At 36.2% G+C, this 23,996-nt stretch overlaps 1 long non-coding RNA gene across 1 annotated transcript; it reads right to left on the bottom strand.

The window, feature by feature from the left end:
• Positions 1-7,975: 7,975 nt before the first annotated feature.
• LOC134470767 (uncharacterized) lies at positions 7,976-11,322 on the bottom strand. Its single transcript, XR_010039931.1, has 2 exons — positions 10,559-11,322; positions 7,976-8,231 (listed from the first exon to the last, which is right to left on the bottom strand). It is a non-coding gene; the product is annotated as an uncharacterized LOC134470767 (long non-coding RNA).
• Between the last annotated feature and the right edge of the window lie 12,674 nt (positions 11,323-23,996).

Genomic DNA, 23,996 nt, shown 5'->3' with positions numbered 1-23,996 from the left:
GAGGCCTAAATATAAAATACAAAACCATAAAACTCCCAGACATGACAGAAAACCTAGATAACATTTGGTATGATAATAATTTTTTAGATATAATGCCAAAGGCATAAATCATGAGAGAGATGATTGATAAGCTAGATTTACTTAAAATTTAAAACTTCTGCTTTATGAAAGACAACATCAAGAGAATAAGACAAATCTGCAGACTCGGAGAAAACATTTGTAAAACACATATTTGGTAAAGGAGTATTGGGCTGGGGATTTAGCTCAGTGGCATAAGTACCTGGCTTGCAAACACATAGTCGTGAGTTCAATCCCCAGTGCCAAAAAAAGGAATATTATTCAAAATATACAAAGAACTTTCAAAATTCAACGATAAGAAAACTCAACTTTAAAAATGGTTAACAAAGGCATTCACAAGCATCCCATCAACAAAGATATACAGATAACAAGTATATGAAAACATGTCCAGGTATTTCATCAAGGAAATGCAAATTAAAGCAGTAACACCTGCACACGGATGTTTACAGCAGGTTTTCTCATAACTGTCAAAACTTGGAAAGCAACCAAGAAATTCTTCAGTCAGTAAACTGTAGTACACAGAAACGATGGGATATCATTCAGTATGTTTCTCCAAAAGTTCACATGTTGGAACCTTGAGCCCCAAGAGATAGTATTGGGAGGAGAGAACTTTAACCAGGGGTTAGGTTATGAGTGGATTCATGTTGCTGCTGTGAGCACGAGCTTGTTATTGTGGGACTGGGTTTCTTATAAAGGGACAAACTGAGCCTCCTCTTGCTCTAGGTCATCTTTTCTTGCCTTGGTACTTTCTGTCATGAGATGACAGAACAAAAAGTCCCTCAACAGACCCAGAACCATTAATCAAGCACATTTTTCTTCATTATAAATTTCCCCATTGCGGGATACTATTCATCAGCACAAAACAGATTAACACAGGCGCTCAAAAAGAAATCACTTATCAGGCCCTGAAGAGACATGGAGAAACCTCAAAGGCATTTTACTTAGTGAAAGATATCAATCTGAAAAGGCTATATCCTGCCTGATTGAAACTGTATGATGTTCTGGAAGAGCAAAAATTATGGAGATAATAAGTATATCGATGATTGCTAAGGGTCAGGGAAGGAAGATACGGATAGACAGAGCAAAGACGATTTTGAAGGGAAGGAAAATATTCAACATGAGACCACAATAGTAGATGCATGTCACTACACATTTGTCCAAACCTGCAGAGTATACAACACTAACACTGAAGCCCAGTATAAACTATGGACTTTAGGTGAGTATGATGAGTCAATGAAAATTCATCAGTCAACAAATTTCTAATCTGGGGTTGGATGTTAATGATGGGAGAGGCTAAGTATCTGTGGGGGCAGGCTATATATAGAACATTTCTGTACATTTTACAGTTTTATAGTTTTCCCGTAAACCTACAACTGCTTTAAAAAGTGAAACTGTTTTTGCTGTTGTTGCAATACTGGAGATTTAACACAGGGCCTTTTGCATGGAGCTATGTCCCCAGCCTATGCTTGTGCCACTTTTTAAGACACTAAGTCACTAAGTTGTCTGTGCTAGACTAGAACCTGCTATCCTCCTGCCCCTGCCTCTCAGAGTGCTGATATTACAGACACGTGGCACCACGCCTAGCATGAAAACTAAAACTTTTAAAAGGAAAACCCTGCCTCTCTCTCCTGGCTTAGACAATACTGACATAACTTCCTCTGAGAGCTTCCTGGCTGCAGGTCCCTGAGTGGCCATGGTGTTTACTCTCTGCTTCTGCTCTGGTGTGACAGAACCACCACAGAAGATCTGTGGAGTTGGCACACCTGCCACCTTGAGACCATAAGACCTGGCCTATGGATGCCATCTGCAGCCTGACAACATTCCTCCCAAGCATACCTTTCCCCGTGCACCACCTAACATTCATCTGCCAGTGCCTTGGGGTTTGTTTGTCCTTTTGGAGTTTTTTGCCTGAAGTCTTTCTCTGGCTATTCAGGTATGAACCTACCACAGCCAGAAACACTAAGGAATGAATGATCTTTGGGAAAAATCATCAACCAGTGGCTGTTAAGAAGACAGTTAAATACTCTAGCCCCTTTAACACTGGTGCAGGAAACTTAAGGGACACTTTCTAAGCTGTTCCCCATCAGAGCCAGGCTCCAGTTACCTGCTAACTTGCTTGATAACACACTTTGTTGGCTTCCTTTCTGTTTAACATGTCCACAAATCTATAGGTGTTTCCTAGGAGCTCATCCCAAATAAATCTTTGAAATCCAAATCCTTGCCTTTCATCTGCCTCTAAAGGAAACAAAGTGAGAAAATAGACAATCTAAAATTAAAAGATTCTAGATTATTGATGTAGTAGGCCTCCAAGAAGAAGCAGCCATGTCCCAGATTTCCAAAGGGCAGTGCTAGGGGAAAGCTCCACTCAGAATCCTAACTAGAAAACAAAAAACCTCTCTTCCCCTTTTAGCTCTCATGGTTACTGGATGATCACTCAGTCAATGCATGGAAAATTGAAGTACATTTCCTGGATCTTTATCCTATTTATTTTCTCCTCTCTCTTGGCCCTTTTCCATGCTGGAAGACAAGTAAGCTTTTCTTTAACTTTCCCCATATTATATTTTCTACTGTTGGAAGGTAATGCATGACCTACCACTGACTTCTTTCCAGACAACAGGGAACTCATATATGGAGTTACCTGGCCTCGGTCCTCAATATGGTAAAGAAGGAAAGCTAAGGAATGTATGAAACTCTCTCTCAGTTTATTGTATACGGTTTTTTTGTGTTTGTTTGTTTTTGTCTTTTTCTTTTTTATCGGTACCAGGGATCGAACTCACGACTGCCTGCTTGCAAGGCAGGTGCTTATGCCACAGCTAAATTCCCAGCCCCTGTATGCGTTTTTTAAAATCTCATTTTTTTTCTGATGTGTCCATTTTCCTGATGAAGGCTTAGATGCTGAAGGAAAATTGGAGAGGAAAATATAAACAAAAATCAAACACAGAACACAGAATTTTAGGAGCTGTTCCCAGAAAATTCTTAAATAAATATTTTCCCCAAACACATATACAAAAGTTAATTTGCCTTTCTTTTTAAAAAAAGTCTGAAAAACTAACAGACTTATGAAATTATGAACGAACAGGCAATGAAAAGTGAGTCCAAGAGTTTGGGACTAAAAGAATTAAATGAAACTATCACAGAGGTGAAATTTTCATTCAAATCAGAAAAAGGCAAAATAGATATACATAAAAATATGGTCTAGGGCAAAGAAGACATGCTTTTTGTTCGTTTGTTGTTGACTTGAACTCACAACTTTGCGCTTGTCAGGCAGGCGCTGTGCTGCTGAGCTATTTCTGCAGCCAAAGAAGACAGGTTTGAAGAAGTAACAAAATGAAATAAGAGCACAAAGATAAATAATAAGAAAATAATAACAAGAAAAATAATAAGAAAAAAGCTGGTAAATAGAATGACATATAAATAATCTCTGTCTTGGAAGAAAATAATTTCTGGAATGGAAAAAAACTCAAATATGTAATTGAATAAATTTTCCTGAAACAAAGATTTCCATGTATAGATTGCAAAGACATGGCTTCACCAACACACTGAAAATGCTGATGAACACTGATTTGAAGACCTGTCTTGGAGAATGGTTTTGGGACAGCAGTTTGTAAGAAGCTATTCAGGCAAGAAATGAAGAGTATCTGAACCAAGACTATCTAATGAGAAAAACAGGAAGAAATGAGTTGAAGAATTATTTAGGATCCTGACCAATTGGAAGACCAGAATAGTGTAGCTAAGAGGCCACTTCTGCAATTAAGCAGCCTAGGTTTAGATCTCATCTCTATATGTCTATTCTTTATTATCTGTGTGACTTAATTTGCCTCTCTGTGCCTCAGTTTCCTTCATTTTAAAGTGAAAATAATAATGGCAACCCACATCACTGAAAAACTGTGGAAATTAGACAATACAAGTAGTTTGTTAGTATAGTGCCCTGTCCATATTCATTATTATTCATCATCATTATATTCCATTGACCTTGGCAATTCTCCAAAATGATAAAACCAAGAGAGAGGAAGAGAAAAAGATGATTCATAGGTTGAAGAATTAAACAATCACAGTAGTATCCACTAACAAGAATTCAGAGAAGGTAATAAAATAATTTCACAATTACTGTGGATTCATTTTGAACATTTCAAGATTTAAGGATTTTCCAGAAGATAGGCAGAAGCATCCTGTGGGCACCTAGAGTTCAGGAGCGCCATCAGGGCCATCAGTGACAATGGATATGTCTCTAATGTGAGGGCTGGATACAAGGTCTTTGTGATGTATGTGTTAAGAAAAGAAAGGGTTTATGGCAGGGCACAGGAAAAACACTGTTTGTGAAATATGTGGATGAATGACTCAGCCTTCATCCAAAGGAGGACCTGCAGGAGTGTGTGGAAGCATGAGCATAGCCATCTGCTGCTAAGGACAGCTGTGCAGCAGGACAAGAGGTCAGTGAGGAGCAGCTAATGACAGGATGGTCAGATTCCCATTCTCCAATGGAAGGAGGGCCTATCACACAATGGAAAGTAAAGAAGTGTAACAACACAAGTCACGATCTTTCTTTTTTCCAGCAATTGTTTAAAATACGCTGTATGTAGAAACAGGATAGAGAGACTGGCCCAGGATGGAAAATTTGAGGTAACATATGGCATGAAAAATTTACAACTTGACTATTTTTACCATAAAAAAAGTAGGAAATAATTTAAAATAGTCCATCTCAAGAGTTACCTGAAGGGTAGTATTGCGCCATGAGACATAATACCTGGACCTTGCTCCTGTCCCTATTGTCTATTGAGAGATTTTAATCCTAGTGAAATCTCTCACAGCATACACTGGAAAGCATTTCCTTGCATTTTTAAAAACTAATGAGAAGGAAGCTTGAATATACTGATTAACATGTAAGTGAGTAATTAGGAAAGAAAAGTTGAAAGATTATTGTTTTAATACCCTTTCAGCTACTCTAAAAGATTAAATAATTGATTATATAACAAGCTATATAAAGCACATGCCTTGGTCAAAGAAACATCAGTCTAATACCTGAATTTTCATACTTAGAATAAAAGTCCGAAAGATTTTGTTCCTCACCTAAATGGGCATTAAAATTCTCATATGGTGCACCACTTGCATAATAGACATTCAGAATTACTGCTTGCAAGCAGTTTATATATATATATATATATATATATATATATATATAAACTGATAAAAAAAACTATATATATATATATAGTTTTTTTTTTTTTTTATCGGTACCAGGGATCAAACTCACAATTGCCTGCTTGAAAGGCAGGCGCTTATGCCGCTGAGCTAAATCCCCAGCGCCTCAGTTTATATACTTTTGTCATCAACTAGTTTGTTGTACGTAAATTGCCTTAGACATAAACAAGTTTGCTGAGTGTGGTAGTATATGCTTATAATCCCAGCACTTGGGAGGCAGGAGGATCACTGAGTTCAAGACCAGCCTGGGCTATAAACTGAGCCCAAGGCCACTCTGAACTACATAACGAGACCATGTCTCAAAAAGACAAAAAAAAAAATTTTAAGTATAAACAGACAATCTCTTCAGTAATCATTTCACAGATAAGATTTATTAAACACCTCAATCATTATTCATAAAACATTGTGAATTAATAGCTACCTAAGGAATAAATAATTACTTTCACCTTTTCCAAAGAATCAGATGTAAATACATAAAAAAATATGCTTGGGAGGAGGACTGACGAGTCATTCAGTGGCAGGGTGCTCCCCTAATGTGTACAGGTCCTGGCTTCAATGTCCAGCACAGAAAAAAAAAAGTTGGGAAATGCAAATCAAAACTAGGAGATTCCATCTCACTCCAGTCAGACTGGCTATCATCAAGAATTTAAAAAAATACTGGCAAATTTACGGGGTGCGTGAGACACTTTAAATTGCTGGTGGGAAAATAAATTAGTGCCACTATTGTAGTGTGCAGGTTGTGACAGAAAAATGAAAAGGCGACAGTATGATGCCATGTTAAGATGCGCTCACCTCGCCTACTACATAGCTAAGCTATTAGACTTAGCCCTAACTGACCATACCAGAACTTAGAAATAGTCCAACCTGGCTCAGTCTGACTGCAACCATCTGGACTGCCGATACTCTCTGGCACGTAAATATAGCCTGTGTTCAAGGACTGTCCGACTGAGATAAACCCACCAAGGTCACACTTAGTTTCAATCACCTCCTCAGGCCCAGATCCTTCTCCTGGTTTATGATAAATAACTGCCCTAGCTAACCTGCTCGAAACAAATCTGCTTGACAACATATAACTTGATTCATATAATCAGTTATATAATAACCTGCTATCAACTTTGTACTTCTTACATACAAATCCTATATAAACTAAACCCACAGCTGGCTCAGGGCTGATGATTTGGACCTGGTTCCCACTGGCCCACTGGCTATAAAAGTTGCCTTCCAACTCTTTGATGTGGAGCATCTTCTTTTCAGATCTATACTGTGTTTCTGCAACAATTCCTCAAAAACTAAAAATAGAGCTACCATTTGATTTTAGCTATCCAACTCCCAAATCAGTTATCTAAATCAATTCTAGACTGCACATTATAGAGATACCTGCAGCATGTTTATTGCAGCATAGCTCACACTAGCCAATCTATGGAATCAGCATTGGTGCCCATCAACAGATGAACAGAGAAAATGCAGTATATATAAACCATGGAGAATATTATTACTCAGTCACAGGGAAGAATGCAATTGTCTCATCCACAACAACACTGAAGGATCTAGAAATCATCATGTTGAGTAAACTAAGTCAGACTCAGAAAGACAAATATTGCACATTCTCCTTAATATGTAGAATCCAAAAAACAATCAGGAAGTATAAAATACTGTTATGAGATGCAATATTATTAGATGGGAGTGGGGGGGTATAAAGATAGGTATTGGGGGATGAGTATGAGGAAAACCACACCTCATATACACCTTAAACTCTCTCCCATACACAAAAATGTGACACAGGGAAGGGTGGGGCAAGGGCAGTAATGGTGGGGGAAATGATCAAGGTGTGTAATATGCATGTATGAATCTGACACAATGAAACCTATTCACAGAAAAAAAATTGGTGATAAAAACATCCCACCATTACTTTAATTTTATCATTTGCTTATCTAGTCCTATGTAAGAATTATTTTAGATAAATATGAAGGCTGATTTTATTTTTCAGTAGGAAAAAAAGGTACATCAGAGTTTTGAGACAATAGAATAAATATAATTTTCTAGTGAATTGATTACTTTTGCTATATTGAAACTTATTAAAGGAATTGTTTGTACCTCTCTATAAATCTATGATTTTTCTGAAGATTACTTCTATGTATTTTTCTCAACTATGAATTGGTACTCTATCATTTGTACTGTGAGTGAAATGACTTCTTAATTCACGATGAATTACATCTGAAGCAAAACAAAGTTTGAAAAACACTTATCTGTTTGAATAGCACGTTGATGAGAAAACTCAATATGTTAGGATATTTTTATATCTGTACATTTCTCAGAGCAACAGTTTTTCTAACAAGATTTTAAAAACTTAAACGTGTGGGACTGAGGCTGTAACTCAGTGGTGCGGCACTTCCCTTCCGTAGCAATGCCTCCTACTTCAAAAACAAACATTTTGGGAAACGGGTAATGAATGAGAAACCAAACTAAAGCAAATGAAGGAAGTGAAAACGAAAAATAAAATAAGGGAAGAATTAATGTAAGAGTAGTAAGGTACATTTTATAAATAAAATTTATGATCCAAATTCTTGAGAGTAAATAAGAAGTCCCCAACATACTGCCCCAGGTTCTGGCTTCTTATGAACATCAACCACGAACAGGAAGAACGAGGAATAGATGAGTGAGCAGGCTGCCCAGAAGACAAAACTGAAAACCAGTCAGATTTTTAAAAATTATTTTTTATTTATTTATTTTTTTTTATCGGTACCAGGGATTGAACTCACGACCACGCGCTTGCAAGGCAGGTGCTTATGCCGCTGAGCTAAATCTCCAGCCCCAGATTTGTTTTTAGCAACAGCAAATCTTCAAGTTCCTTCTCTCTCCATTTGACATTCTCAAATCAAACCAGGCCGATGTTTTTTAAAATCAATGGTCATTCAAGAAAGAGTTCTTGGTAAGACCACACAGGCGTACCATCTCTGAAGAAAAACAAAGAAAATGAAAACCCTACCAAACTGTTAGAATGTGTAGGCAAAGAATCTGATAACTCAGGGCTGGGGGTTTAGCTCAGCGGCATAAGCACCTGCCTTGCAAGCAGGCAGTCATGAGTTCGATCCCTGGTACCGATAAAAAGGAAAAAGACAAAAAAAAAGAATCTGATAACTCTACAGCCCTATTTGTGATACAGTATTACTTCATAAATATGTAGGTTAAATGCAGGTACAAATGAATCTCAGAATAGTGTTCTCAGTAAATACGTTGAAATAAGCTGTTAGCTCTCTAATAACTAGTGATATAGATGGCATATACTTCATAATAATAGTAGGACACATTTGCTTTAATTTGGCTAAAGTAAAATACAACACATACACCTTTTTTGCCCTGCAACAATAATCCAATTATCATTATTTTTACATTTTAAACTACACTTTTGTTTTTCTGAAACCTATGCAATCAAAGCTTTATCAATTCGTTACTACTATCAATTAAATTTAAGAAAGTTGCATTATAAATACTATAACTTACTGTGTTTGAAGATGAGAGTACTAAAAATCTATTGATACACTTGGAAACCTGGCAAGTAGTTTGTTTACTTTTGTGACCTTATTTAATGCATAGTAAACTACACTGGATGCCTAAAACTCCCTATTTATTCTTAGCTCTATATATACATACTACTTTAATCAATTATTTAGCATCTTTTGTTCTAGTTCTTAGATTTTTCCACCTCACAACTCTCCAGTCTCCATTGTGTTATTTCCTGTTATGAAATAATTCAAAGTACTTTTTTTATTGTTGTCTTTCAAAGGCTGACCTCTGGTACGCGGGTTATTTCACAATGCTAGCTCCTTCCTGTCTGCACATTTACACACACACAAACACAGACACAGACACACACATAGCCCAGGTAGGAAGACACAGTTTGAAGTCTGAAAGCTTCCGACCACCTTTTCTCCTCCAGCCCAGCCCAGCCCAGCCCAGCCCAGCCCTGTGTCAGTGCTCTGCCTCCTGTACTGCCCCTCCTCACAAAGAGCCCAGTGTGGGCTGCACTCCACAGCTGCTGAGTAAGGGGCCTCCTTCTGCAGGCGCTGATCAACTCAGCAGCAAAGCAAGCGGAAGAGGCAGGCTGCGTCTCAGCTGGCAGGAACCTTTCTGGCACAACAATACTGCTGCTTCTTACAAGTTACATCCTGTCTGTAGTGGGCTGGCCCAACAAGGTTGTCTGTTGTGAATAATGTTGTCCAAAAGGTTTGTTGGAGTAGAGAAACAGGGGAAGATGTGAAATAGACTGTCAAAGGAGATGAAATGCAACCTGAAAAATTCCATATATACTTGGTCAAATAAATAAATCCTCATTTCTTTACTGAAATCTTGTTCTAGAACATAGCAATGTTAGCATATTCTAGAGACGGAAAACCTTTCTTCAGTGAAACATGATTAAATGAGAAGTATATGATTAAATACATTGAAGAGATTTTATACCTTGAAGTTCTAAATTCATAGCATAATTGCATGCACACTTACAGCAAACACGAACTGGGAGACTAGGTAAAGTTGAAAAGAGGTACCCAAATATTTTAGGTTTTTCAATCTATATACACATATTTCATGTTTTATGTATTTGAGTGCTTATTACTCTGATTCAGAATTAAATGACTTTCAATAATGTTTGTGGAATTGTTTTTTTCTAGCCTGAGAAGTAACTTACTAATGAAGAGGTGAAAAGTTGTTCCAATTTGCTAATAGTTCAAAGCATCATCTATTTTCTCAGGAAAATGTGCAGAAAGATTAATTCCAAATTTAAAATGTCAACACCCACAATTTAAAAGTCAAACTAAGTAACTATGCAGAATTAATCATTGAGATTTTTAAAATGTATATCCTGGCTGTATGTATAGGTTTTTGTTTTTGGAAAAGTGATATACCAAACTGAGCTGAAGTCTTCATTACAAAACGCTCTCCCAAATAATTTCTGAAGCCTATGGCAAAAACTTGATATAGATGATTAAATGTGTTGTCATGTTTGGATATTGTTTACAGTAAAAATATGATGAACACCTAGACTTTAAGACACTAATGCTTTAGCAACATGAACTTACATAAAACTGTATAAAGCTATCTTAAAGTACTATCCCTTTTCTAAAAAACAAAACAAAAAGCACACATCAGAGACAAAAAGAAGAAACAAATATTGAGTGACAGTACATGCCAGCTAGACACTAGGATAGACATTTCATATAATTTTGGTCATTTAACATTAGAGTCAGATAGACAATATTTAAAGGTTGTGGAGGTGTTGAACTACCTTTTCTTTCTCTGAAGCAGTATAACTCGTGACTCACATGTTCGTAATGCAAAGACTATTTGCTCTGTCTTCTGTTTCTCTTGCACAAGATTTTCTGGCTTTTAAAAGCCTTATTTCTTGATTCACCATCTGCCTGAGGCTCAATGTGAGGCATTCTCTGAAATACTGGTTTAGTATCTCAACACACCTTTCAAAATATTTCCAGTGCAGGCTACTCATTCGGTGTGCCAGATGTCCAGTGAGTCATTTTTCTCTTCCCAGTGAACTGAGCAGCATATCAAAGCCTCCTTTATCTTTCTGGGTGGATACAGAGTTATTAAGCTTAAATATGCCCTGTGCCAATAGACCTGAAGGTTGAGTTTAGTTATTAACTTGGTGAGCCTCCACCTAGTTAGCTATTCTAGGAAATAATTTGGTGAGTCAGGTGTTTTTACATTCATATTTCAGCAACCAGTAATCTAACCAGTAAGCTAAGTGTTACAGCTGAGGCTGAATGTTCTAGAAAATCTGCCATCACATTTACATTATTTTAAAAGCTTGGTACCTAACAGGAAAAGGTGTATTGTCAATAGGATTATTTTGGTTTGTTTTCTCTAAAAAAAAAACAAAAAAAAAAAAAACAAACAAACTTTGCTTTGTTTTGCTATAGAAGGTCAATAAGCATTTGTTCATTCTATTTTGGTGAAGCTGTGGGCTGTTATCAACTATAGAGCTGCGTCCTAACTTTGGAAGCACGGAAGTGGAAAATCCACAGAGAGCACCTCTGATGAGTACATGGGCCTCAAAACAAAGCTACCTTTCCCTCCTCACTCCTTGCCTGCCAGCGCACTGTGAGCACTGTGATCACACGCCTTTATCTCTACTAAGGAAAAGGCTTGATGCACTGTCATCTTCCTTACAGCAGCCTGTGGTGTGACCATGCTGGGTAACATCACTCCAGGACACTCCTCCCTCCAACCAGGCACACACCTGAGCTGAAGGAGACCGGGCCATGGAGGGTTTGAGGAAACAAAAACTGAACATCTCTACATTTTTCTACAGTGAGTAGAATAGATTCCTGCCTAGTTGAGAGGTAAGGACAGCACTAATTTATAAAACAACATGAGCAGGGCTACATTTTCTAGAATTTGAGACAGGAAGGAAATTTCATCATTAGGGAAAAAAACTTTAATCAAATAGTGGCTAATTTTTGCATTGAATTGCTTCAGTGCAATAGGTGCTAAGCCAAGCACTTTATATATTTTTGTTCACAACAAAGCTTATGCCAACTCCATAATGTTGCCATTATGTCACTGATGAAAAACTTCAAATAAGAACTTACCCATGGTCACACCATTGAGCCAAATATAGATGACTTTGTTTCAGTGTCTGTAAGAGCCAGACTATTCAATTAAATTTATATAGTAACTTATATAGTAACTAATTAAAAGAAAAAATGTGACTAGCATGTTATGGGCACATCTAAGCTGACATTTAGTTTTATTGTAACTACATAAAACTTGTTTGATATACATAAAATTTTATCATTTTATCATTTTGAACATCACAAGATGATAGTCGTCAGACAAGTTGTGAGAGCTCAGAGTATTCATCTCTCATTGAATTTCTCTCTATAAGTATTTAAAAGTTTGTATAGAAATAAGCTTATAAATAGGGGCTGGGGATTAGCTCAGCAGCATAAGTACCTGCCTTGCAAGCAGGCAGTCGCGAGTTTGATCCCAAATACCGGTAAAAACGAAAAAGACAAAAAAAAAACACAGATTACCTATGCAGAACTTTTTGCCATAATCGTTAAAATGTCATATGATAAAACTACATAGAAAAAACTTCTATATTTATTTTACGAAGTTGGTACAAATCTGATACCAATGGATGACAAGGGTAATGGGGGAAATGTGCAGAGGGGAGAAGAAAAAAAGTGAAAAGAAGAAAGGAAAGGAAAGGAAATTAAGCACTGATAAATATAGGTGGAAAATGTTAAACAAATCCTGCTAAATCAAACCCAAGAATATATTAAATAAAAATTTAACATCAAAGAAATTTTACCTCCATGATGGAAGTATGGTTTAACATAAGGGGCGATACATATAGCGCCTTTACAGATCAAAGATGGAAATAAAAAGAGATATCAGAGGAGTACTTAATAAATTGAAAGCCAATTACTGATTTTTAAGGTGCCTAAAGTAAATTAGAAGTAGACAGAGCTATCACTCAAATATGCAAGACAAACACTTTCATATTAGTTAAGAGAACACTAGCCTACTGTAAGACACAGACCCTTTTCAGCTTGACAAAAATACGTTGGAGTTTTTTGTTGCCACATCATCCGACCAGTGGTATTTTCTCTGTGCCTGCCAAAATAAATCATTTTTTAATAAATATCTTGTATATTGCCAAAACTCACATTTATTACTTTTATAATAAAAGAATTCATTAAGTTGACTTCAGACAGAATATTTGATTATCCTACTACTGTACTATGTTTAGCAAGTCTAAAAATAATAAACTATCTCTGAGGATTGAAAGAGCTATGTTTGAAATTCTTCTCAGGTGTCTAGAATTTCAATTTACATTTATTTTAATGTGTGTTTTTAATGAATTGCTTCATTAGATTAGATAAAACATGTGAAAATCAGGTATATTTACTGAAGCTTTCTTTGTGCAAAGCACCATGTGAAATATTAAAAAGACCAGAAAGGGCTTAAAGGATAGCTCAATGATAGAGCACTTGCCCAGCCTACATAGGCCCTGGGTCTAGCCAGCATTAGGGGGGAAAAAAAAGCAACAAATGATGCTTTCTGGCTCAAAGGCAGTTTTACAACTATAATTTATCCCAGGAAAAAACTCAATAGAAAATGAATACCTCTTATAAAATAGTACTGGGACTGGGGATGCAGCTCAGTGGTAGAGTGTTTATCTAGCATGGACAAGGTCCTGAGTTCATTCCCCAGTACCACCAAAAACCCAAAAAACAAAATTAAAAAAACCCAGTACATACGAAGCATTTCCAATTATTCCACAGGTACAAAGACTACTGACAAAATACTAACCTAGGTACTAAATCCACTTATTTATTTATTTTGTTGGTTTGTCTGTTTTTTGAGACAGGGTCTTGCTATGTAGTTCAGGGTAGGCTTGATCTAACTACGGAGCCCAGGCTGGCCTTGAAATCACATCAATCCTCCTGCTTCAGCCTCCCTGCTCTTTTCTGCTTAATGTAATATCCCAAGGAAATATCAAAAGCATACTAGAAAGCATAAAAGCAGTAAACTGAATAGAATTAAAGGTATCTTATATAAGAGAATCACAGACTAGTAGGATCTGTGACATAGCCCTGTTCTACAGAGCAGGAGAAACTGAGGACTGAGGGGATTACCTGTTGTTACGATTTGTATCCAGATGTCCTCCCAAAGCAAAAGCAGTCATAAGGTTTTTTTCAGAGGTGGCTGCATCTAGTGTGTGACGCTGTGATTAAGGGGGTATGACTAATAAATCAGTCCACTGACTGGTTTGGCACCACCCTAATCCTGGTAGTCTGCATAAATGGCTACCAGAAAGAGGCTTGTCCTCCCCTGTCGCTTTTGCTACCTTGTGGGAACCATGAACTGCTCTCCTCTGAGATGCCCCTGTAATGCCACCCTGTCTTGAAGCCAGCCAACTATGGACTGACACCTCTGCAAACCAGGAGCTAAATAAACCTTTCCCCCTTTAACTTTGGATATCTGCTATTTTACCTCAGCAAGGCAAGAAGAAACACTAAGACACATGTCTTGGCTAGAGTCAAACAGTTAGTGACAGCCCTACAGTTTGAATCTAGTCCTCCAGAATTCAATGATTCTTTCATTTAACCAAGTCAACAGGTAGAATAACAGACCTCCTTGGACAAAATAAAATACCCATTAAACATCTCTAATCCAGAAATCTGAAATATTCCACAATCTGAAATGTCTTTGAGCATGGACATTAAGCCACAAGCAGAAAGTTCCCCATCATGAAACCTTGTTTCTTACATAAAAGTAGTATTTAAAATGTTATATTAAATTACTTCCAGGGTCCATGTGTAGGGTGTGTATGAAACAAATGAATTTCATATTGAGACTTGGGTCTTCTCCCCAAGACATCTCAGTTTGTATATGCAAGTAATTAAAACTGTTTAATCTGAATCATTCGTGATCCCGAGCATTTGGCATAAAGGATACTCAGTCTGCATTAAGTACTTTCTATATTTAGGTATGGTCCATTCTAAGTCTTTTCTACTTTAAGAAAGTATCTCTGAGAGGAAGGAAAATTTTAGAAACATAGTTTACAACTTTAATCCCATCTATCTTCTTTCCTGACACTAAGATAAGGACAACCAAAAAATTACCTAGGAAACTGGAGGAATATCTTAGAAACCTTTGGCATCCATGACTAGTGTTAATGTGTGCAAGAAGGTACAGTAAATCTTAGACAGAAACAAGAAGGTAAGTCGAAATATACTCAGTTTATCTAAAGAAAATGTTAAGACAGAAAGTTGAGCAGGTGATAGGTTGAGGAGGGGCTTTAAAAATATAATGAACATCTACTCAAATCAAGATGGATTAACAAAGATTAGATTCATGGTTTTTCTCACACTACTTCCTGCCTAATGCTAAACACACACACACACCAGACAATCATGGGGTTTTTTTAAGGTTATTATGCAAGAAGAGACAGTATTTGAAAAACAGGAAACAGCGACATAAGTCATGCAACTGCATGGTGGAAGTGTTTCATCTGAGTATGGCAGTGGGGGTGGGGTGGGGACGAATCCTGTTGAGCTTCTTGAGTTGAGGTGATAGAGCTGGGAGTCCAGGGAAGTCATGAAATGTGGATTACAGAGTAAAGAATAGGAAAGGTATAACTACAGATTCCCAAGATCTGCCAATGGCCTTCCATAATTCTTTAGCTGAGTACTGAACAGTGAATGCATGTGAAAATAATACCTGAATCTGGGAAAGAAACACTGGCAAAGATTAAAGCAAACCTTCCCCAGAGTTCAAAGATCACTGGAATACTGTCTTTTTATGAGTGGAGAATATCATAATCTACAGGGCGTGATAGTGTTGCATATAAATATAAAGGTTGTGTCTAATACTGGGTACAAACTTTAGACTGAATGCTGCTCTTTTCAAAGTAAACAAGTAAGAACTGAAAAGATAAAATTGTTTCCAAGTAACTTAACTGTACCCCTGGAGCAGTTCAAGAATACAGGAATTCACTAATGTGCAAATCTCAAATAAAGCAAAATTTCTAATGCTTACCATCATATAAAAAATTATTAGACATCCAAAGAAAAGTAACCTTATTAAAATTCTCTTTGATAATCTTTTCTGTTAATAACTTGTCATTTTTATCACTTCTGAGTCAATGTCAACAGACTGAGTTTTTCCTTATGATTTAAAAATGTCTTACAAAAAAAAGTGCGGGAGAATAGGCTGATTTTTCCACAGGTGATACCGGGCTATTATCTGTTCTATACGGGAAATTGTAATACATGAAATAAAGAGTATACTGCATATAAATACAGCAGTGTAAGCAAACAGAACAATAGTGTGCTTAACAATGTAGCAACAGAAAACCTCTCCAAAACCAAACACAAAAGAGAATAATAATAAAAACATAAGGATAATTAAGCTGTAAGACTATCCCTACTGTTTAACCTGTGTATAAGTAAAACTCTTAAGGAAAAGAGAAAAATATTTGAAAAAAATAATGGCCAAAATGTTACAAAATTTGATGAAAACTAAATCCATAGATCCATGAACCAATAAAGATCAAGGCACATCATGATCAAAGTGCCAAAATGCAGGAGTAAGAAAAATCTTAAAAGCAGACAAAGGACACATACATGTACACATGCACACTACACAAAAGGAAGCAAAATAAAGAAAATAGCAGATTTCTTGTTGGAAACAATGCAAGTAAGAAAACAATGGATCAGCATCTTTAAAATACTGAAATAAAAATGCGTCAATCTGGAATTCTACACCTTATGAAAATCTTTCAAAACCAAAGCCAAAATAATAATATTTTCAGATGTAAAGAAATAAATAGTATACCTCATGAGCACAACTTCACTGTAAGAAATATTAGTCAAGAGTTAAAAGCATAGTAGATGAAAGTCTGGAACAACATAAGAATTTAAGATTGGAAATACAAAAGTATTTCTCATATGTCTACATTTAAATTTCTTTTAAGAATAAAAGAAAACAAAAGTAACAGAAAGTATTGTGAGGTTTAAAACACACCTAAAATTTGATTTGGCATAATGGCACATGCCTGTAGTCCAAGCTACTTGGGAGACTAAGGCAGGAGGATTGCTTGAGTTGAAGAATTTAAGGCCAGCCTGGGCCAGGCAGCACGAGTATCTCTCAAAAGAAAAAGAAAAAAAAAAAAAAGCAACAGTAAAATGTATAACAATTGCACAAAAGCTGATAGGGGAAATTGAAACATGCTGTTTTAAATTTCTGTACTAAATGTAAAGTGGTATAATGTCATTTAAGAAAGAGCAGACAATAGAGAGTGATATATAGAATCAAAATATTCTGTGTACATTGCAAACTCCCTTTGGGGGTTTGAAACCAGAGAACAGGGTGAAGTGAGGATGGAAGAGGGGATGGGAACTAGCAGAGTGCGTTACTGGTCTATGCATGCACAAACTGCAAAACGAAACCTACCAATCTATGTAAAACATATACACTCATAAAAAATGGAAAACAAAAATATATACAACGTACCTTTAAATAATCTCTGAAATACATTTAAAAAGAGCAATTAGCTTGGTATGGCGGTGCATGCCTATAGTCACAGCAGTTGAGTGGGTTGAGATAAAACAATCTCGTTTGAAGTCAGCCAGCACAACTTAGCAAGACCCTTTATTAAAAACCTACCCTTCAAAAAGACAACAGTTAACAACCCAACAAAGAAAATAAAATGGAATGATTAAAAATATTAATGCAAAATAAAGTAGAAAAAAGGAACAAAAACAACAGGTAAAAATAGGAGATAAACAGCAAAATGCTACATTAAACCCAAATGTATTAATAATTACATTAAATACAAATATTTTACACATGCTAATTAAGACCCAGAGATTCTTAGATTGGACTAAAAACCAACGTATGCCCTATATGAAATTGTTCAAGAAAACTGATTTACATGTAAAAGTACATATAGGTTAAAAAGTAAAAGGATAAAAATTGTATATATGATAACATAAATTAAAAGAAATTTGGAATGGTTATATTGAGACTAGATAGATTTCAAGGTGAAAAAAAATTCACCAGGGAAAATAAGAGCCATTTTATGATGATAAAGATATATATTCACTGGGAGGCATACATTCACTAAAAATGTATCATTAATAAAATATACATTCACTGGGAGGCATACATTCACTAAAAATGTATCATTAATAACAACATTTCAAAACACAGCAAACAGATGCAAATAAAACTACAAAGAGAACAGCCCATTCAGTTATAATCAGAAATGTCAGCATCTAATTCTCAACTGAAAGATAGGCAAGCAGAAAACCAGTAAGGAGCCAGGTATAGTGGCACATACCTATAATCCTAGCTACACAGCAAACTGAGGCAGGAGCATCTCAAATTCAAGCCCAGCCTGGGCAAGTCAGTGGGAGTTTATCTCAAAAGAAACTTTTAAGATAACAGAGGATGTGGATCAGTATATAGCACCTATTTAGCGTGCACAAGGTCCTACATTCAACCTTCAGCACTGGAAAAAAAGGAGAAAAGGACGGGATAAAGAAGGAGAAGCAGAAAAAAGAAATAGTAAGCCAGCAAGAATACCGGAAACCTGAACAATACGATCAATCACTGACATTTCTAGAATATACTGAATAATTGAATACACATTCTTTTCAAGTGAATACAAAATATTTATGAAATAGTCCATATTCTAGGTCCTTTAAAAAGTATCCAATTTAAAAGAACCCAAGTCACATAAAATATGTTTTCTGACCACAACTGAATTAAAATCATTGAATCAATTTCTAAAATATTTTCAGAGGTTTTGAAGAAAATATTTGCAAATTATGTATCTGTTAATAAGGAGATTTAGTCAAAATATATGGAGAATCTCAACATGCAGTAATAATAAGACAACAACTCCCCCCAAAAACGTAATGAATACTTAAGCAAACACATCCCCAAAGTGACACAGTTGGCAAATAAATTTGGAAAAAATACTCCATATTATTAGTCTTCACAGAAATGTAAATTAAAACTGTTAGTTGTCACTATACTTATTAAATAGCTAATACTCTGTTGGCAAAATGCAAAGTAAATGAAACTGTCATATACTGTGAGAATGTAAATTATCATAATCCATGGGGAAATAATTTGATAGCTTGTTTTAAAAAAACAAATATATACCTACCATATGATCGAGCCATTCGATTTCTAGGTATTTATACAATCATGAGAAAGAAAGCATGTAGCCATGTAAATATATGTAAAAACATTCATAGCTCTATTTGAATATCCCCAAACTGGAAACAACTCTAAGATCTATCATCAGATAAATGAATAAGCAAGTTGTAGAACAGCCATATATTGGACCACTATTTAACAATTCAAGAGGAGTCACCTATAGGTATATGCAGCATGAATGAACCTCAAAATAACCGTGCTGGTTAAATGAGGTTAGACAAAAATGCACTATTGTTATTCTACTCCTATAAAATTCTAGAAAATGCAAACTGACCTGTTCATTTGTTTGTGAAGGGACAGGCATGGATATTGAAGGAAGAAGATGTAGGGATTACAAAAAGGCTCAAGAAAAGATTTTGTTCATGGTCATTATCTTGTTTATTATGATGGTTTTATAAGGAACAAGTATATCAAACTATACATGCTAAACAGTTTTAGATCAAATGCGTCTCAAGTAAATGATTTTTAAATCTTTAGTAGATTTGCATAAAAAATATGAAAAATTATTCCTTAGTTTTACTGATCTTCCAGTAATAAAAACTGTGTTCATTAATATATATAATATGATATTTCAATGTATGTATACATTGCAAAAACAATTATCATAAATCAAGAACATAGCCATAAACTCACATGGTTATTTTGTGAATGTAGGATGAAAATATTTACTTTCAACAAATTGCAAGGAAGTAATATACTATTACAAATTGTGTCACTATGATATACATTAGGTCTCCATACTTATTTACAACTAAAGGTAAAATGGGATCAAAGGACACCTGTAAAATTTTCCATCTGAACATCTCAATTATGGAAGTACCATATTTATAGAATCATTTTAAGCTAGTAGAAAAATGAATAGAAAACATTTTAAATGGGTAATAACCTGCATCAACTGCTAAGTATTACATTCTCTATGATGATCAAACAACAAAAAAGAAAATTATTTGCAAGAATATTTTCCCCTAAACTTGCAAAAGCAAACACATGGACTTATTTCCTCTTCAAAAAGGTTCTATAAATAGAATCACCCAAAAGCTAACAGTTTGTTGACTATCCAGACTGCTTTAAATTGAATGTTTATAAATTAAAAAACTGATTTGAATAGCTTACAAGATGTATTTGAAATAAAAATTAGATTCATGTTTGTCATAATACAAAGAAACTTTTCTTTCTGTGTACCCAAGATATATCTAGCCACTGATATACATTTCAAAGAAATCTAGGGATGTACAAAATCGGTCATTCACTGTAAAGGAAATAAAGCATAATAATGACTAAACTATAGAAATATGATTTTATTACTCTGGTTTTTTTCTGTCTACTGTTTCTGTAATTGGTCCCACTGAAAAAATTAAGAAGTAGAAAACAGAATATTTCTGCTGGATAGAATCTTTAAAAAACACAAGGTTAGTTTTACATTCTGTGTGGGTCTGCAAATTGACATAGGAGTTTAGAATTGTATGCCTTATATTTTGAGGGCATCTCAGTATTAATTACAGATGCATTTATTATAGGTTCAGTTGACCTATTAATGTAGCATTACTTATTATTTTTGCTGGGGACAGGAATATTTTAAAAATTTGTATTTTTTTTTTTGCAAAAGATTTGTGTAATAATCAACTTCCCAAAAGGCCCATGAAGCATCATATTATCATACTCATCTTACGGATCAAGAAACTGAAAAAAGGTACACAAATGTATAAAGTCACAGGTACTAAAGAAGATATTTCAAAAATGTTATTATGTCCTTAATTAAGGAAGTAACTAAAAACAATGATACACTACTTTATTAAAATTATCCAGTAATTTATGAAGGCAAGAACATTGAATTTTTATGTCCTGTAATCCTAAGGAAATATGAAAGTAACATACATAAAAATTACAACAGTAATTACAGTTTGATTTGCTGAAGGTGAGGTTTTTTACTTTATGCAGACTTCAATTCAGATTTAAACTTATATCTAAATAAGTAATGCTTTTAAATTACTTGTTGCAAGATTCTGATTATTCAGACAGTGCCATCAAAGGAGTCTCCTAGGAGCAAACTATTTCAGAAGCAGGTGGTGACAGAGATTTGGATCAAAGTGCTAGATTCTATCTGGGGTGAACCTCATAGGGGCTGAGTAGTATACTAAGCTTATTCATTTTTACTGGAAGATCATAATGCATGTCTGACTAAAAGTTTTTAAGGCACAGAGATAATGAACACAGACTATTGAGACTAGCATTCAGCAGATCATAAAATCTTAGTAAAAGTTAACTACTGTTACTATTATTAGCAACTGGACACTGGAAAATATAATAGCTTATGTAGTGATTAGTGCTTTAGTCTATTCTGCTTTTTTTGATTGTATTTAAAGTATAGATTTAAAATAGAAAATTTTCCAAGTGTGATGGCGTATGCTTGTAAACCCACCACTTGGGAGGCTGAGGCAAGAGGATTGCTGTAAGTTCATGGCCAGCCTGGACTACAAAGTGAGTTCAAGGTCAGATTGAACTGCATAGTGATATCTTGTCTCAAAAAGACAAAAAAAAAAAAAAAAAAAAAAAAGAAAATTTACTTCATTTCTTAAAACTTTTTCTCCAGGCTTACTAGATGAGGTGTTCCTCTTTTCATCCAAATCGGACTTTTCCTTGGACCTGAAAAGCACTTTGATACAAAAAAATACATAGAAAGAAAAGTCAAACAGGACATGGACACAAAATGAAGGGAGACACTAGTAAGAAAACCATTTTACATGATTGTGGGATAAGTAAATAGGAGTGGAAAGGATTCCGATGAAACCAGAGTGATGGGAAAGAGATGGAAAGGAAATAAGAAGAAAATGAGGTGCCCAGTCTGGGATACACTGAATGAGAAGGTTCCACAGGATTTCTAAATGGAACAGTTTGATATGAAGCTGAAGATCTATTACTGGAGCAGGAACCCCAAATAAGAATATGTGTCACTAGAAGGGTGAGATAGTTGCCCTAATGTGTTTACCATCACAAAGAGCGATAATTAGTATCAACACGACATTCAAAATACAACCAGGGTAAGCTTCAGCTATATCAAGCAGAGAATAATTCAGCAACAATGTTGTGGCTGTCACCTGACACCAGATAATTACACCTCTCCGATGATTCAGCGGGATGGTGAGGGAGGAGCATCTTCTGTCTGGCAGAGGCACTCTGCATGATCTGAGTAGATACTTTGCCACTGGGAAGCCAGGGTGATGTGAGTCGCTTTGTCTCTCAAGAAGTCGAGCTTTGCCTCTTCCTATTGTACAGCATAAGTTACTTTGTAGTTTAATCAATTATGGAGAATCAGGGATTTCCCTGTCATATATTATTAAAGACTATGCCATATGATGCCTGCATTACATAACTCTATTTTATACACATTCAGTGTTTTCCCTTTAATTTATTCACTAACAAAAAGCTGAGAATATACAATAAAAAGTCTTCTTTCACATTCTTCACCAAACTTTGCAGCCTCCAACCAACAAGAGGCAACCAACATTATCAGTTTAAAAAAAAATAACACTTTCTTGCATATCTAAAGGATTGGTATTATAGGATTGCAAGAAAACCTTGGTAATTGAATCTTACGTCAAGGTTCTTACAGAAAGGCCAGCGTTATTTAGTCACGAAATAATACTACAAAAGTATGTAAAACATTGGCCTTTCTGGTTTGTAACTGTTTCTAAACAATGAAAGAAGTCCTACAATAAAACTTTGTTTTGCTCAATCGCATACTTCTGAAAATATTAAAACCTTCTGAAAAAATTTTGTTTATGTGGGCACTTACCTGGACCCTAAAAACGCCTGAGTCTGTACTTCACATGAAGACAAAAGTGATTGCCCTAAAAATGCGTTCGAGCCTTAGTATCATCTGTTATCATTTGGACCAAGAGAGTCCCCCAAAGTCCATGTGCATCCAATTTGGAACAACGACAACAACAAACCAGATATCTTGAGGCAGGATTGAAAGGTAAAGTCAGACACAGGAGGACAAATGAAAAGAAAATGCAGAGTTTAGGAATGGGTGAGGGGAAACTGGACCGCTCCTGGGTCTTGGCACCCCATGCTGACTCCAGAACCTGCATGAGGTCACCTTGGAAAAGGGCATGGGAGTCACAATCATGCTCTCCTCACCAATGGGCACAGGGAAGTGAGCCCTAACCAACTCGGGGACTTGGAGAAGCTGAAAGCAGAATGGGGCCCGAGGAACTGCCAAGCAAACACATACCATGGTTTCCCTGGTGCCAGCAGCAGCTGGGATGCACTCTGCAGTGCTCCAGTGCTGGTGACCTGCAAGACACGCCCCTGTCTCACAGAAAGCAGCACCTGTCTATGGGGAGAGAGATACCTTTCCGGACAGGAAAAAAATAGTATGTCCCCCATTCCTCCCTCACACTGTGGGGATGGTGCGGATGGACCGCTCATCGCCCTACCCACACTGCAGATGGGTGCACAGGGGTCCCCAGCACCTCCTGGTTGGGGCTGCAGAGAGCAGAGGAAATTTGATGTGACAAATACTCTGAGAACAGCAAAGAAGACCCTTGAGAACTGCTGGTGCCCAAAACTGAGCAATTCGTAGAGCCAGAGCAAATGGGTAATTTCCTACTATTTTGCCAAAAACTGGACCAATCAGAGACAAAATGAGCTCCTGCCCATTAACCTACATGTGCAAAAGACAGCCCTCAGCTAAGCCCGGGGATAGCACTATATTCTGCAGGCAAGACTGAAACAGATAAACATCGGTGGGCAAAGAGACCAGGACTGGGTGTCTGGGCTGGTGGATTTCAGCCATATAGTAAAGGAAAGCTTATGGAGGGGGACCGTGGACCCGCCTGTGATATTTCCATCCCCTTCCTATTGATTAAGGTAATCAGGTCCACAGAGGTCCGCAGAGGTCATACCCAGAACACAGCCTGCAACCAGGATGCGTGTGCAGGGGGAGTAACAGACTTCACTGC

This window comes from Cavia porcellus, unplaced genomic scaffold (assembly GCF_034190915.1).
Source record: "Cavia porcellus strain 051 isolate PalLab524CR breed Dunkin Hartley unplaced genomic scaffold, mCavPor4.1 scaffold_16, whole genome shotgun sequence".
NCBI classification, from domain to species: domain Eukaryota; kingdom Metazoa; phylum Chordata; class Mammalia; order Rodentia; family Caviidae; genus Cavia; species Cavia porcellus.
Note: the sequence above shows the minus strand (reverse complement) of the source record. Positions and strands in the feature narration are given on the sequence as shown.